Source organism: Festucalex cinctus, chromosome 7 (assembly GCF_051991245.1).
Source record: "Festucalex cinctus isolate MCC-2025b chromosome 7, RoL_Fcin_1.0, whole genome shotgun sequence".
Lineage (NCBI taxonomy): Eukaryota > Metazoa > Chordata > Actinopteri > Syngnathiformes > Syngnathidae > Festucalex > Festucalex cinctus.
The window spans coordinates 17,609,702-17,626,368 of record NC_135417.1 but is presented as its reverse complement, the minus strand read 5'-3'; the positions used below and the strand labels follow the sequence as shown (position 1 = coordinate 17,626,368).

Sequence of the window (16,667 nt, the reverse complement as noted above, 5' to 3'; positions counted from 1 at the left end):
TGAAGTCAGTGCATGTGTCTTTTTCAGTGGGCCACCTCCACACCTCATAATAAGCAGCCAGGCATAGGTAGGACCCTCTATAAAGTCTGCCAGAAGAATCACTGAATAAAAGAGCAGAAACGCTACATGTGCTTAATCAATACACCTGCCATAAAGATAGTGTTCATGTGTGGGAGTGGGTCTGTGTGCATGTTGCTCTGTTTGAAAGGCAAACCAATAGTGCACGGCTGTATTTACACTTGCTGCTCATTCCTTATGTGGACAACAAGCTTAATTGGCTACTCCAATACTGCCGGGCCAAAGAAGATAACATTTTATGGTCATTACTGCCCCTAAAAATATCTTCACCTTCTCCACAAACCTGCTTTGCTCCACAATAGATTGAATGCTGCGTTCAGATATAAACAAACCCCTAACCTTTGACGAATTATCATCAGAGTGCTCCTCTTCCTCCTGTTATTATTAACTGCAAGTGATGTTCAATACAATGCAGGCAATTCTGAGGAAAATGTTTATTACATTTTCAATAAGAAATGCTTATCTCCAAGCTAAACAATTCCATTCTTTTCGTGGTGTGTGCAATATTGCAAAAGTAATGAATACATTTTCAGCGAACAAGTTGAGAAGCAAACCCAGTTTCAGTCTTGCGTTACCAAGAAGAAAATGGAAATCAATTTCAGAGGATCAGTGTTGCGCAGCTTTAAGCTCTTTCAGTCCACCCAAGGACAACCAGAGCAGAAAATGATGCGCCAAAAATCAGGTTATCTAGTTAATCTCTCACAGTACGTAACATGTAAATACTAGAAAAATAGCACATAGACAACACTTTCCTGACACAAATTGACACATAATTTAAGAGTTGACATTCTGAATACAATGTCCTCTTAATTAACAGTATTTTACTTCAAACACATTTTTATCTCAATTTCTCACTGTGATCCAAAAAGAACTTTGGATAATGTTACGTAACTTGTACAGAAACTTAGCACCGTTGAACTTGTGAATTTTATAGCACAATTTTGCCCAACTTTGGATTGTTTTGTAGAAAACAACCCAGAAAGTTGGGTCAAATTGAGAATAAATGCTTTTTGTTTTTGAGTACATCATGTACTCTTACAATAGCTTGTATTTGGATCCACCGTTTTGCCACCACCACAATGAAAATCCTCAACTCATAACAGGATATGTGACTAAAATCAGACCCCGCAGAAGTACTGCACTGTGCTATTTCTCGTCTCTGCTGCTGGCCAATATAATCGAACGTCCGCAGTGGCCATCTTGCCATAGTCACCTCGCCCCGCCTCTCTCATTCATTACTGTGTTTTTATTGTTCATGTTCTTTTAAAAGGTGGCAGGTGTATAAGTGGCTAATTAGCACGTCCGCCTCCCAGTTCTGAGGACTCCGGTTCGAGTCCAGGCTCCGGCCTTCCTGGGTGGAGTTTGCATGTTCTCCCCCATGCCTGCGTGGGTCTTCTCCGGGTACTCCGGTCTCCTCCCACATTCCATAGACATGCATGGCAGGTTGATTGGGCGCTCCGAATTGTCCCTAGGTGTGCTTGTGTGCGTGGATGGTTGTTTGTCTCTGTGAGCCCTGCGATTGGCTGGCAACCAGTTCAGGGTGTACCCGCCTACTGCCCGAAGCCAGCTGGGATAGGCTCCAGCACCCCCGCGATCTTTGTGAGGAGCAAGCAGTTAAATTCAGAAGAGATGGGTGTTCTTTTAAATAACTCAAAATAGCGGTTTATCAAAAAATCAAGTGATTATCGAGCAGTTTATGTGCGCAAACTGTGTGTAAATCTGTCAAGTTTGAAGTGAGATTAACACAATTTGCGTTTGTTCAGATCACTCACCTTCGCTCACAGTCAATACAACAAAGCAGACCACCTGCCTATGACAAGATGGCCGCCCCATGCGGACATTGGATTCGCCGTAAGACATCTAGTCTTCATAGTAGGGATGTTCAATACCACTTTTTTTCAGACTGATACCGATACTCAGACCCTCAGTACTCACCGATACCACTACCAACTGCCGATACTAGTAGTACATTTTGACAAATAAAAAAAATCACTAAAAGATATTTTTAAACAAATATATTTCCTTTAATTTTGACAAAAAAAAAAAACAGCACAGTCACTCTTCAATACTCTTAACGCTCAAAATAAAACACAAAAATGCTCTTTTAGTTCACAAGATTCATAATTTTGAAGTATTTCCAAACCGGTGAAGTTTTGGTGAAAAACTGTTGCAAGCTAGCGCCAGTTACAGGCAAGGAGGACTCACTTAACGTCTTCCCCCTCTGCCATCGGTCGCTTGTACTCGTCTGCGTCACGAGTACTCGAGTACTGGTATCGGCCCGATACCTGGTATCGGTACTCGCCCATCCCTACTTCATAGATATCTATGGCGGCCGGCCACAACCAGACCTTGCCCCGGCGGTGCACGTCCAGCGCTCGTCCACAAGACCCTGCTGCGGCGTAACACATCCTGCGGCCGCCACCACACTCTGCTCCGCCGGTGCACATTCTGATGTCGTGCACAAGAGTCTATTTGGGCGCCACACGCCCTGCAGCCACCACCAGGCCCTGCTCCGGCAACGCACATCCTGCAGCCGTCCACACGACTCTATTCTGGTGGCTCACATGATGTGGCTGCCAGTGAAGCTACAAGTCTGGCCCATAAGATGCCATAGGGTCTGGCATCATGGCTGTCGTCTGAATGGCCAGTCAAAAACCTCAGTGCGTGGTGTCCAGGCTGACTTCCTCTGAAGATGTTGTTGGTAAAATGAATAATTCATGACTCCGGGCATTCGTGAACCCAGGTTGCCCTAATTGTTTCTTGATTATATAACGTATTATTCAATCATAGCCCCACCCCACTGATTATAGTCAGGTCAACCACCACCATCTTCTGAAGCAAGACAAAAATGAAAAAGAAGACCAAAGTTGATAAATAAACAGGCCTACCCATTTTAGAGTGTTTGTTAAAGAGGTACTTTTAACTCACGAGAACACACAGCTCTGTGTTGCTGTGGGGTGTTTTCCAGCTTCATCCTGATTGCTGGGGTGAGAAAAGTTAGCAGGTAACAGATGGTAGCCTGATCGCAGCTCTCAGATGATTCTTCATTACCTATGAACATGCATACGGCCATGTCCTGCAGCAAGTACTATGCTAATAAGACTTCCTGCTGAATCCAAGGCCTCTGGCTCAGACATATGGAAACAAAGACCCCTCACGTCATTATGCCAACATGGAGGGCTTTGTGCCGAGAGCGAGGAAAAAAAGACGATATGGTCTTCCATTTCATAACTCACTCATTACTTTCACATACTGACTAATCATGACTATATTTATGCATCTTCATTTTGCTGTTTTCTTCGTTAAAATAACGTGTACAGAAAACCTCATAATTATAAATTGAAAAATTTTTGTATTGTCTGCTAATTTATTCAAAATAAAAATCAACCACTTGTATGAGTATTCACAGCCTTTGTCACAAAGCTAAAAACCAAACAGGTCTATCCTGTTTCCACTAATTATCTTTGAGATGTTTTTTCAGTTTAAATAGAATCCATCTATGATAAATTCAGCTGTCAGAGCAAATAATGAGCATGAATTCAAAGGAATTTGGAAAGAACCATCAAAAGACCTCTTATCAGAGTTGGCCTATCTAAACCGAGCAATCAGGGGAAAGGGACTTAGTCAGTGAAGTCACCAAGAAACGGTTAGCCGTAGTGTTTTTTTGTGAAAAGAGGAGAACCTTGTGGAAGGACACCCATTTCTGAATCAAGCCTGACAAAAGCCACTCCATTCTAAAATACACAGGGCAGCCGGTCTGAAGTTTGCCCAAAGGCACCTGAAGGATTTAGACCACAACAGGCAAAATTGTCCGGCATAAGACCCCTACTTTTCCAATTTAAAATTGTAAAAAAAAAAAAAAAGGGAGAGAGAGGGGAAAAAGCAGTAAATTATTAGCCTCTCTGTCAGCTTTGACTCTTTTCTTACCCTTGATCTTGATCTTTTCCTTCTCAGTATCTCGCCTCTTTCACTCGTCTAGATTAGACACACTAGGTATTTTTTTTTATTTTTTTTGAGAAAGCCGTTATCTTCCTATTCCCACAGCAGTTAAAAGGCAAAGGAGGAGATGACAAAATGGTACCACCCACCCCCACTCGCACACCCACTCCTCCATTCCTTATACTGTAAGTGTGCAGACATTATCTCAGTTAGAAGCCTTCAAGTCAAGCGCTATTTTTTGCACTGGAGCGTTTAAGGTTTCCCGGCATCTATTATGAAGCAAGAGGGAAAGGGCTTGGCAATAATTAGACAGAAGGAGGAAAGGCATTTTAACGGAACATGTCATGGTTATTACAGAAGAGGTGAGTGACAGAGAGATTATAGAGAGAATACACTGGCATACAGATGGCAGCTGCTCGGGCCCTGTGAGAATAAATCCTCTATGGTCTCAAAATAACACCATTAGCAACAGGGCATCTTGGAGCCCATCACTAAATTTGCTCGAGTTCATTTACAAGGCAAGAGTCAAATATAGATTCGAAATATAACCCTTTCATTACCTCTTGAACCATCAACATCAGGTATGAGTGACACTCCCTTTTGTAATTATCTTACAAAATAAAGTATTTCTTGATTGACTGTTGAACTTTCGTTACACATGGACACAGATACAAAATTAATCTAGTTATCACTACCACATCAAATTTACATCAAGTGTTTCTTTATTTGTATGCTAACATTTTCTTATACACTGAATATAAGATTTTGTAAAAGTAAATTTACAAACTAGAATTTCTTTAGGCGCCTTTCTTCTAGTGTCATTTGGCTGCAGTAGATATTGCTGGACGCTGAAAGATTTAAGATGCTCATAACCTTTGCGGAAGTCAAAGCCAACCCTCGGGTCGAAAGACCTGACATGAATGCCTAAGATGTTTTCCATCCATGAGGAAAATCAAAGTGTGGAACACATGAAATGTGAGGTTAAATGTTGTTCTTTGGACTGCAGTTTATATTGTCAGTCTAGAAGAGTGATAAATACCCTTGGAAAAGAGCAGTTTTGCAGTACATGAATGTGCACAACACTAATGAGCACCTCTGTCTCAAGGAAAGACCAACTCATGTTCAGATTGACCCACAAATCCATCCTTCACCTACATTAAATTACAGTACTTCATTTGCTAAACCCAGATGCAAGCATCATGAGAACTGCTGTCAAGGGCATCAAAAGACAGTAGCCAAATAATGAACCAGACATGATCAATGTAAAATCTTGGAAATTAGCAGCCTTTTTGCAGTTGATAGTTTTGTTGAACTATTGGCTTGTGGCTTGTAGAAGATCCAAACTAAAATCCTCAGGTTATAAAGTTTGTTAGACTACAAACAAAGAAGATGCGGCTTTTGTTTTTTTCTATGAATCTGTATTCATTTATATAGCACAGAGGTGTCCAAACTACGGCCCATGGGCCATTTGCGGCCCGCCGTCCATTTTTTAGTGGCCCGGGACATATGCTAAAAATGGCATTTGACTCAGTTCAAATAAAATAAAAAACAAAAATGTTTGGAGATGGTCAACATAAGAAGAAAAACACAGGTGCTATTAAAGGTTATTTTAGTTAACTAAAACTAACAAAATAACAAACTAAAATTCAAAAACAATTTTGTTAATGAAAAAAACGAAAACCAACTGAAATTACATTTTACGTTTACAAAACTAACTAAAACTATAATTATAGCAAAAATGTCCTTCGTTTTAGTCTTTGGTGTGATTTTTAGTAGATTTATTTTGATATCAACCGGAATAATGACGTTGGAAAGTATGTCACACAGAAGTGACGTCATCTAGCAGCAGCCAATCGAAAAGCACCTTCAGATGACGTCTCTCCCACGGTGTTTTTTAAATATTGCACACAAGTAATACACCTTAAAAAAAAAATAAAAAATAATACTAATACTGAAACTAACTAAAACCAAAACTAAGCATTTATAAAAGAACTAAAACTAATAAAATCAGAACACCATGAAAACTTATAAAAACTAACTAAAAGGAAATATTCAAAAACTATAATAACCCTACTACCATATTACAAATAAATTGGTTTACATACTGTAGCAATTTTTCTAAATATGCAAAAGCACAAATAAATTATTTGCACAATTTTTAGGACTAAACACAATTTCTCTTCATAACATTATGTGGCCCTTGCGTCTTTCTGATTTTCTGTATGTGGCCCTCAAACGGGAAAGTTTGGACACCTAACTAAAACTAAAACTAAGCATTTATTAAAGAACTAAAACTAATAAAAACAGAACAGCATGAAAAGTTATAAAAACTAACTAAAAGGAAATATTAAAAAACTATAATAACCCTACTGCCATATTACAAATAAATTTAATTAATTTAATTAATTTTAATTTAATTTTTAATTTAAATTAAAATTGGTTTATATACTGTAGCAATTTTTCTAAATATGCAAAAGCACAAATAAATTATTTGCACAATTTTTAGGACTAAACACAATTTCTCTTCATAACATTATGTGGCCCTTGCGTCCTTCTGATTTTCTGTATGTGGCCCTCAAACGGGAAAGTTTGGACACACCTGATATAGCACATTTCCACCTTACAAGGCCCTCAAAGTGCTTTACATTCGACTACTCATTCACCTACTGATGACAGAGCATCAGGAGCAACTGGGGGTTCAGTATCTTGCTCAGGAATACTTTGACATGGTCACAATGGAATGGGATCCAACTCACAACCTCTGGGTTGTGAGGTGACCACTCTACCACTGAGCCACGCCACCCTAAATGATTGGTATTAGATGTTAGTATTACCTTAACTTATTGACAAAATGTAAAAGTAACATTCCTGATACTGTTGAATGTGAAATGCCAAATACCTCTGAGGTTGTACAATCAGTCAGAATAAACTTATTCCTGAGAAACATGCCTCTATGATCACATTTGTGTTCAAGTTTCAGACATCTATATGTAAACTCTGTTGACATGGCAACGGGCAGTTCGCCAAGAAAGCAATAATGATTTTTAAGGACTAAACATGCAAAAAAAAAAAACACATTAAACTTTGCACACACATCAGCCTAGCAAAATCATCAATCTTTTACTTGTTTAATTAATGTGCAGTTTTTCTTAAATATCTCAGGAGTGCCCCCTACATTTTTATTTTTTTTTTAACAAATCAGCCCCGTTCGATGTACAAAAAGTTGGAGGTGTATGTAATAGTTCAAGACCTACAAAAAAGTCTCTTGGAGTCACATGCAAAACCTAACAGGAAGTCCACCATTTTGAATTTTAAATCTGCCATTGCCATGACAACAAAAGCTGGTGTAGCGACCCAAATTATAATTTCTTGTCAAAATTTCCCACAATTGATGAGCGTCTGGCCTAAAGTCATCTATGAACTTATTTTTCATGGTAGTGATAGCGTAGTGGTAGTTCCATCTAGGAAAAGCATGTTTTAGCCTTTGATGTTTGTTTCATTAGTGACTAATTGACTAAACTTATTTTTACATTTGTATAAATGTCAAAACTTTATTTATAAACTGCCTTTCGCCCTCAACTTAAACTCTGGCAGTTTAGCTGTCCATCATAGCACACAGGAGCAGAACTGAGTGCTCCAGGAGCTCCTTTGTGTTCACCACCATCAAGCTTAACAATAGCTTTTCGACCCCCAACAAATCAGTGGTGCCCCTCACTATCAACCTCAATCAAAAAATATCTGTCATGCAAAGACACAATACTTGTTTCCAATCTGCTGCTACCTAACAATTTCTCAAGTCCCCTTTTTTTTACTCACAAATTTACTTTATTCACACAGACTTTTACTTATAAAAACGTTATATGTAAGCTTTCACAGTACGTATTTACTTATTTTTTCTAATAATTTATTTGATAGTCTTCCTCTGCATGCTGATTGTAACACGTCGAATGATTATCCGATTGTGACGAAAAACCACAGTTTTATGTGAGCCAAAGTACTGGAAGGTTGTTGCTGATTCCACTAACAATTGCTTAAGGGTCTTTCTTTATATATCTCACAATATTTCTGTCATCAACTGCTACTGTTTCCCTTGGGATCTACGTTTGATGTCTGTTATTGTACACCAGTGGTTTCTTTCTACTTCAGGGCTTTCTAAATGTTTGTATTGGCTATGGCCAATGTTTGTGCAATTGCTGATCGATTTTCCATCTCTCAGCCTCACAATTGCCTGTTTTGTTTGTTTGTTTCTTTGTTTCTTTGTTTTTTACCCATAGGCATGTTTTAATGCAGCTTGCACCCCTAGCTAGTATACGTAATGTAGACTTTACAGGCAAAAAACAAATTAGCAATGGGACAGACATCCAGTGATATTTATTGGAATACGACACACAATACAACAACAACATACATAGTCCACAAAGTCCAATATTTCGACGAACAATAAAACAAAAGTTGTTCCTGAAATCCATAACAGGGAATAATGAATTAAATCCTAATATTTTTCATCTTTACATTTAACACCGTAAGCACGTCGAGCCCATTTTGGGGGATACTCAATCACCCCTGCAGTGAGTGAGTGAGTGAGTGAGTGAGTGAGTGAGTGAGTGAGTGAGTGAATGAGTGAGTGAGTGAGTGAGTGAGTGAGTGAGTGAGTGAGTGAGTGAGTGAGTGAGTGAGTGAGTGAGTGAGTGAGTGAGTGAGTGAGTTTTACTAACAGAAGGAAACAACACATTCATATACTGGGTGCAATAATATTGTTACACTGACTCCGATGCGATGGTTGCCAGTCCAGGTTGTACCCTGCCTACTGCCCAAAGCCAGCTGAGATAGGCTCCAGCACCCCCCGCGACCCTTGTGAGGAATAAGCGGTCAAGAAAATGGATGGATGGATGACTCCTTGCAATGGACCTTTCCTTGTTATTTTCTTTTTTTCCTTCCTTTCACTGCCTCCCAATGTCTTCTCATTCTTCCAAACTGGCTCAAAGGGAAGAACGCTGGACCTGAGAACTGTGCTTGTTCATATGTGTACAAGTTGTGTACATGTCTGCGCAACATGGAAGGCCCAAAAAAGACAAAAGAGCCAAGTGGCAAACCACCTGTTTTATTTTATTTTATTTTATTTTATTTTATTTTATTTTATTTTATTTTATTTTATTTTATTTTATTTTATTTTATTTTATTTTTTTACGAATAATAAATGTGGCCATTTTACTAGTTTTCTTTTGTTGGACACTGTGAGACTGCTTATATGATTTACTTTATGTCTGCCATTTTTTATTTATTTATTTTTTATTCAGTCTAAGCATTTGTCTTGTGATGTTTGTCAGTACCTATCACCTGGCTCTCTGATCACCCACGTCACTTTTTTTTGTCCCTATAAGCTACGCAGACATTAATCCCACCTGCTGTTGTTCATTTTGCAGTACAGCATGTGGTTGCCTCACACTCCCTTGCCAACACTTGTATTAGCTAGAAGACCCTCGATCAATTTTGCCCAAAACTGAGAGCCTAATGTACACCCGACAATGATCTGATGGCTGCTTTGAGACTGTAGCCATAGCAACCTGAGTCACATGTTAAAAGCAGTGATTGGCCTTAATAACGTTTTCTCGACCTGAAGTAGTGACTTAGAGGGCAAAAAAGAGCTAACGCGTAAGGTACTAAATTGTACTTGCTAACTTTGAATTAATCATTCAGAGTGGAATTGGCATGTCATGTCCCTAATCAATTATGCTCCCATGTGTTGCGACCTGTGCCGAACTACACCATCTGATTTATTGGCTGACAGAGATGGGATGGCAGAGGTTTGTGCACCCAGTCAAGTTAGGTCAATTTTATTTATATAGCACCAATTCACAAAAGACATTGGCCTCTATTTTAAGAGCTAGAACAAGTCTAGCACGGTGCTGTCTAACTTTGTGTGGAGGTAAATTAGACTGAGTGTTGGGATTTTCACAGTTATTTGCAAGCAAGTTGTCTTGCTTGTCAATTGTTTTTTCTCACCTGTTCTTGTCAGTTTGGTCCCTTATGCCTACCAACCAGCGTCCTCAGCCGCTCATTTGCTGTCCAGGTGTGCCTTGTTAACTTGTCTTTGTGTGTGTGTGCGTGTGTGTTTGTTGCTGTCAAGTCAGGTTTCCATCCAAATGTTTCAAAGCGAATTTTGTGAAAATGCTCAAAACGAACATGCGACTTGCCATTTCTGTTATGTTTTTCTTTTGCGAATATTGAGATGGGTCTCCGCCACTGTACGTGACCATAGAGATATGATCCACCAGTAATTTACAAGAAGAAGAACAGGAAGCGACTAGGCCGTGTGATGACGTCGTATGAGATTGCTTTTGTAATTCTTGATAAACCGTAGCGTTTCTTGGCTGTTTTCCATTTAAAATTGCATTAATATTCGCTTCTTTAATTAATTCCAAAAAGATTTCGGTTTCGACGTTCCCCCAAACATACCTTACTTTATCGTCCGCCATTGCTTTGGGACTACAAATGTACGTGTGACGTAATATCCGGTCAAAATGTGCGAAGTTTATCCGGTCTTGCCAGCGTTTATCCGCAAAACCTGTTTCTATAGCCAAATATGCATTTTCCTTTTTTCAATATGCGTTAAAATCCACCCCCTCCAAGCATAAAAACTTTTTCCCGGGGGGGGCTTTTCGAAATTCTAGCATTTCCATTCAGTTTTATTTTCGTATTTCTTGAAATTTTGAATAAAAACGGGTGGATGGAAACCCCACTTCAGTTGCCATGTTTTGTTGTTTCTTTGATATTTTAAATTTGATTTGTAGGTCTTTGTTCCTTTGTTTTTTTTGGGGGGTTCTTGGCACATGGGTCCACCTCTTTAACTCCAACACCATGAAACCTCTCAGACTATGACAGTGACTAAGAAAATATGCAATGCATTGAAATACTTACTGTAGAACCAATTATGTGTACCGGTACATGTATCAGACGAAAGGGTACTACGGAGGCTTGGAAAAAAATTAAGACAATTAATTAGACTGCCAGTTTCAATCCATGTCCAGTGTTTTCAATTAGGGTCATTGTAACCCTCACAGGGAAGTGGCCCACTTGCTTATTAAATTAGACTTTTCCCATCTATTTTTTTCTCTCTCTAACTTAAATCACTGAATACATGGCTAAATGTAACAATTCTTCTTCTGTGAGTTGTTTACCATGTTAACAGGAAGTCTCAAACTTACAATATAGTAAATTAACAGTAATGGTGTCTTGACACATTAAGTTCATGCAGAAATTTCAACATTAAATAATAGCTATTTGCTGTGACAAAAACAGGAAACAAGCTTTTTGAATGAATGAATCTTGGAGTGGGGGGACTTTTTATTTATTTCTGTGTCAAATTTTCCATTATTACAATTATTTACTGTTCTGTACAGCCTATCCTGAGTAACCGGTCACACGTTTACTACGTGTAAAGGTTTACATGCAGGCATTAAAACCCTTTTAAAATGTGAATTTTGGCAATATTATGGTTTTAAAAGGCCATGTAAACGCGTGCAATAACCGGAATATGGACTTATTAAGTCTGCCACTCATGTAAACGTGTTACCTCAATTGCTTCAGAAAACAGAATTCTAACCTTAACCGAATATTGACTGCATGTCAACGTGGTCATTTACACCATCACTGAATGGGAACGGAACTCAAACCACCATCAGTGACTGTCAAAAAAAAATAAAATAAAATAAAATAAAAAAGAGCAATACGTCAGTCTTAGTGCTGCACTGTAGATTTGTCTTATGCTGTTTTTAAGCCATCACATTGTTACAAAACCATGAAACCACTACCTGCACATGCTACAGCAGGGGTGCCCAAATTTTTTCGCTCCATTTGGAGAAATTGAAGGATGCAAAGGCCACTATTAAATTCTTCAATTTTCATTAATTAAACACTCAAAAAACAATGCATATACTGTAATTACATATTGTTTTAATATAAATTGTAGTTATTTTTGATAAACGTCAGTTTTCTGTTTAAGGTGATAAAGCAAATAGTTTCATCAATTGCTGTTCTGGTGCAGGTGGGCACAGAAACAAAATCCAGCAAATGTGCAACTGTCGCCTAGCCCTGGATTGGTCACCAATAAATTGGAGGGAAATAGTGGTCTGAACATGACACTATGAACCATGGTATAAGCTCAAGTAGCTACACATAGATATGAAATATTAGTATCCCAATACGCTAGTTAGTGAGTGACAGTGTTGAGTATGTGCCGTGTGGTTGTTGTGTGTTTTGACACACTATTTCAAATTACAAGTGTGATGTCTCTATCCTTACAACCGTTTACAGTCATGTTTTATTCAATGAAAGCATCCTTTATTTATTTGCTCCCTCCACTCTAACGTGTCTCCATATTTTTTCGGCAAATGTTCCCCAACTGACTTGCATGCCATCTTCTCTCTCTGTCTCAAACACATGCTAGAATGCACACACTTTCTTATTCTTACTCTCACCCTCACCGTTTTTCTCTTCTTTCACTGCTTTGCTGTCTAAAAGCAATGAGACCTGACTGAGACGTCCTGGGAAATCAAAACGACTCCCCTTGCTGTAGCAATTTCACCCTGCATGAAAACACACCAGCAAACACACACACACCGCAAAAAAGCCTACAGGCAGAAGGAGTTACAGTTCGCTGCTGGGGTGTTTGAGATGTCCAGATTTCCCCTCTGAATTACATCGGGTAGTTTGAGGAACAAACAACAGAAAAATCACAAAGTTCCGCGGAATGAAGACAACAGAAAGAAAGAGTACTGTACATGCACAAAAATGCCTTGAATCGCAAAATGAAAAAGATCATCCACAGAGGTTGGTTGTAAGCTCATACCAACTTCAAGAAGTTTTTTTTTTATTTTCTCCCCCCAGACAAAAAGATGTTCCTAACGTGAAAGCAATTCTAAATTATGTACAGTACAAACATTTAATAGTGGTAAATAAAAATAACAATGACATTCTAATTGAAATCCAAATATAGGATTTTCCTTAACATGTTTGAAACTGTCAAATTTGCAGAACAATTGTATGTGCGAGTTACGTAAGCGTATGGTCATTTAACTGCATTATAATGAAACACACCCCCTGCTCTTCATCAGTCCTCAGTTAGCTCACTGTTGGTCACATAAATGCTACAGGTGACATTTTATCATATTTTTCTTGACCATGTAAGACAACTACTAGTGTGATCTAACTAAAGACGGATGAGTTGAAGGTAAGAAATTTGTTTCAGAGTTGACAGATAGCTTTCAGATGAACAATACGAAAAGCACTTCCATGACTTACCAACTGTATCATTTTGCATGATATTAATTTACGTTGCAGTTCAGTCACAATGACTGTCAGTAGCATTAAAGCCCTACAATGCAGTTTTACTTTAATTTTACAATCAAGTAACTAATAAAAAAAAAAAAAAAACATTACCACAAGGCGTTTTTCCACCAACAAGCACAGGAACTTTGAGTTCTGGGTAAAGGTAGTTCTCGGTTGTAAAAGTTCAGCAGGGAATTTAGAATTGTGTTTCCACAGTGTCTTCGAGTTCTCGGTAATTAATTCAAATGAGTTTGATTCAGTCTAGCCGATGTAAAAACAACGCCCCAAAATTTGACCAATCAGCCGTGGTCATTGCAGCCCGCCCCCTCAAAGTTCCTGCCTGGCTCATCAAGACCCTGCTGCTCAGATAGTACTTGGATTCCACCTGGGGAATTTAATTACCCTGGTAATTGTTGTTGATGGAAAAATGCCCAAACTGAATATTACCAAGGTAAACTGAAAAGTTCTCCAAGAGTTCCAGCTTTGGAAGAACGCCTATTTGATGTTTGATATTTGAAGCACAGGAATCAAGCTCTAAATCCAACACGTTAATCTTTTGCCCTGATAATGCATCTGCTGCTATGCTGTTTCCACCTCATTTCTTCAACAGCAAACCCAACTCATACTAATGAAAGTCACAGTCAGTCAATAATTAACTACAGTCTTTTTGAAACACTCATGAGGAAACTACAAATGACAATTCACAGATGGAAGATAGTCATGCAAAATGAAATTCAAAACAAAATTCGAGGGAACAAAAAATGATATTTTGGTTAGAGTGACCCAACGTCCTCTTTTGCTCGGTTGGACATGTTCACATTTTTACATTTAATAAATTCATGAAAATGTCTGGTTTTCATTGTTTATTACGGGACCAATTAGCATGTTGAATTTTACTGTCATTTTGCGTGACAGATGGGAGGCAGAGTACACCATGTTGTTACCATAGACTGTTTCCCAAGTCAATTGCGAGCGGTGTAGAGGTCTGGGGAGGCAGATTTTTTTTTTGTGTTATTGTTATATATAAAAAAAAATATACATTTTTTTTTTTTTTAAAGAAAAAAGTAGGTCAGTGTTTGTCATTAGAACGTCACTTTCTGAGCATTCAAATAATGTGCTGAGCTGTGTCAGTGGCCCAAAACCTTAGATCACTGGTATAAAAAAAAATAAAAAATAAATAAATAAAAAAATTTTAAAAAATTAAAGTGGAGGCGTGCCATTTGGGGCGCGAGTTCGATCCTTTACTCATTACTCTAGCAATTAGGGGTGTTAAAAAAAAACAATCGATTCGGCAATATATCGCGATACTACAGCACGCAATTCTCGAATCGATTCAATAGGCAGCCGAATCGATTTTTTAACATCCATTTTTGATGAAAAAATATTCAACAAAACGTCTAACTTTCACACCTTAAGCATGGAAGAATGTTATATTAATGGAACATTAAGCCTTAATATTTTATTTCAATGCTGTTCTAACATGAAAAATGTTACAACGTGTTTGTTAAATACAGTGGCTCACAGTTATAAAACTGAAGTTTGAGATCAATAAATAATACATTTTCATACAAATCTTACAGTGTACATGTACAAGTTTACTGAATGCTATTTTCTAAATTGGGTTAAAAAAAAATCGTAACAACGACTTGTAAATTCATATCGGGATTAATCGGTATCGAATCGAATCGTGACCTATGAATCGTGATTCGGATCGAATCGTCAGGTACGAGGCAATTCACACCCCTACTAGCAATAATGCAAACTTCTGTTTTAATTTGTGTAGGCCTGGCACAATAATCAATGATTGATGAGCGGAAATGGGCACGATAAATGGTCATTTATATATATATGTGTTAATTTACGTCATCAACATTCAGTCAACCTGTTCGCCGCTGGGTGAGTTGGCACTCATTTGAGCTCGTATTTCACTGAGTGGCAAATACTTGGCGAGTGTTTGTGCGCGTAGCAAATGGTGATTTTTCTTCAGGGTTTGTTACAGGTTGCAAAAGGTTGCAAAGACATTCACCAGATGTTCACAAATAGTTTTAATGGTTGTAAACTAGTGGTGAGCCGATCCTAATTTTCCAGCCGATCCAAAATCTTTTAAAAAGTCTGACCTGCTGATACAGATTTTTGTTGATCCCGATTTGTTCATAACAAGTAGTATACACCTTCAGTGTTCCAATCTTGTTTTATTGTAAAACATTGAACAATATCTGTGAAGCAATACAGACATGTTTTAACTGCACATGAAGTAGTTCTCTCAAATAAAAATGGAAAGCCTATTGGTCATCTCAGCAGAAGAGGAAAGTGGCTAGCTTTTTCAGTGAGCTGAGATTGGTGGAAAAGATCCGTTTATTTTTCGGCACCACTGTGTGCCACCACTTATGATATAATAATTGAAATTTCAAATATTTAAAAATGAAGGTTTTCCTCATCCTTATTTTACAACACATTTCCCTACAAATCAGATGCCATCCCAGTCATTGACGACTGCCCTTTTCAATTCAGAGGCATGGATGGCCATCCAGCAAGACCAAATCACAGACACATACACAAACACTGTTAAGATCTAAATCTAAATACAAGCTAATGAAAGAACAGTCCTGGCATTATTGACATATAATCCCTGCCCCTGGGAGAAGGAAGCTATCATCTTCCATCCATAAACCAATCTTAATGGCTTGAAATTTTAATATGGCATTTCTAAGAATTGGATTTATGGCATGCAAGGTGAAATTCTTCTAACTAAGCATGGTGATGCCGGTATTTTTCTCTGTGGCAAAGCATTCTGCCATTGATTTCTTCTTGAGGTTTATTATTATTCTTTCTTCTGTGAAATGGGTGAGAGGGAACCTTCCCCTCAGCAAGATCATTTGGATTCATAACCCCTTCCAAATGAGTTATTGACTAGTAGAGGCTTGACTGCAATTTTCAATCAGAAGCTAGAGCTCTAGTGTTTGAACACATCTGTCTGACAGTGGAAACACGAGCGGTGATATCTGGAGAAGGAAGGAGTGATCTACATTTTTTTAAACATGCCCATGCTAGTGTTCATATCTATAGTTTTTATTATCCACAGTAATGTTTGATAATGGTTTTATGAAAACATAGTCTTTCTTGTTACTTGTTTAAATAAACCTATTTCATTTGAACAACTCTTTTCTCAATTTTTCTCCCTCATACCTGGAAAGTGCCTGCCTGTGTCACCATATAACTGCCAGAGACGTCTGTCTTGCTCTACTCTGTGTTATGGTTTAACCTGAGGTGTTTCACAAGTTTTGTTTAGCTGCCGCAACTCCTTACCATTTTCACACAAACCT

General features: G+C 38.3%; 1 protein-coding gene across 5 annotated transcripts in view; it reads right to left on the bottom strand.

Moving 5' to 3' along the window:
• The window catches only part of LOC144021906 (glutamate receptor ionotropic, kainate 2), a 157,927-nt gene that overhangs the window by 129,433 nt on the left and 11,827 nt on the right, over positions 1-16,667 (bottom strand). The gene's annotated exons all lie outside the window — the stretch shown is intronic.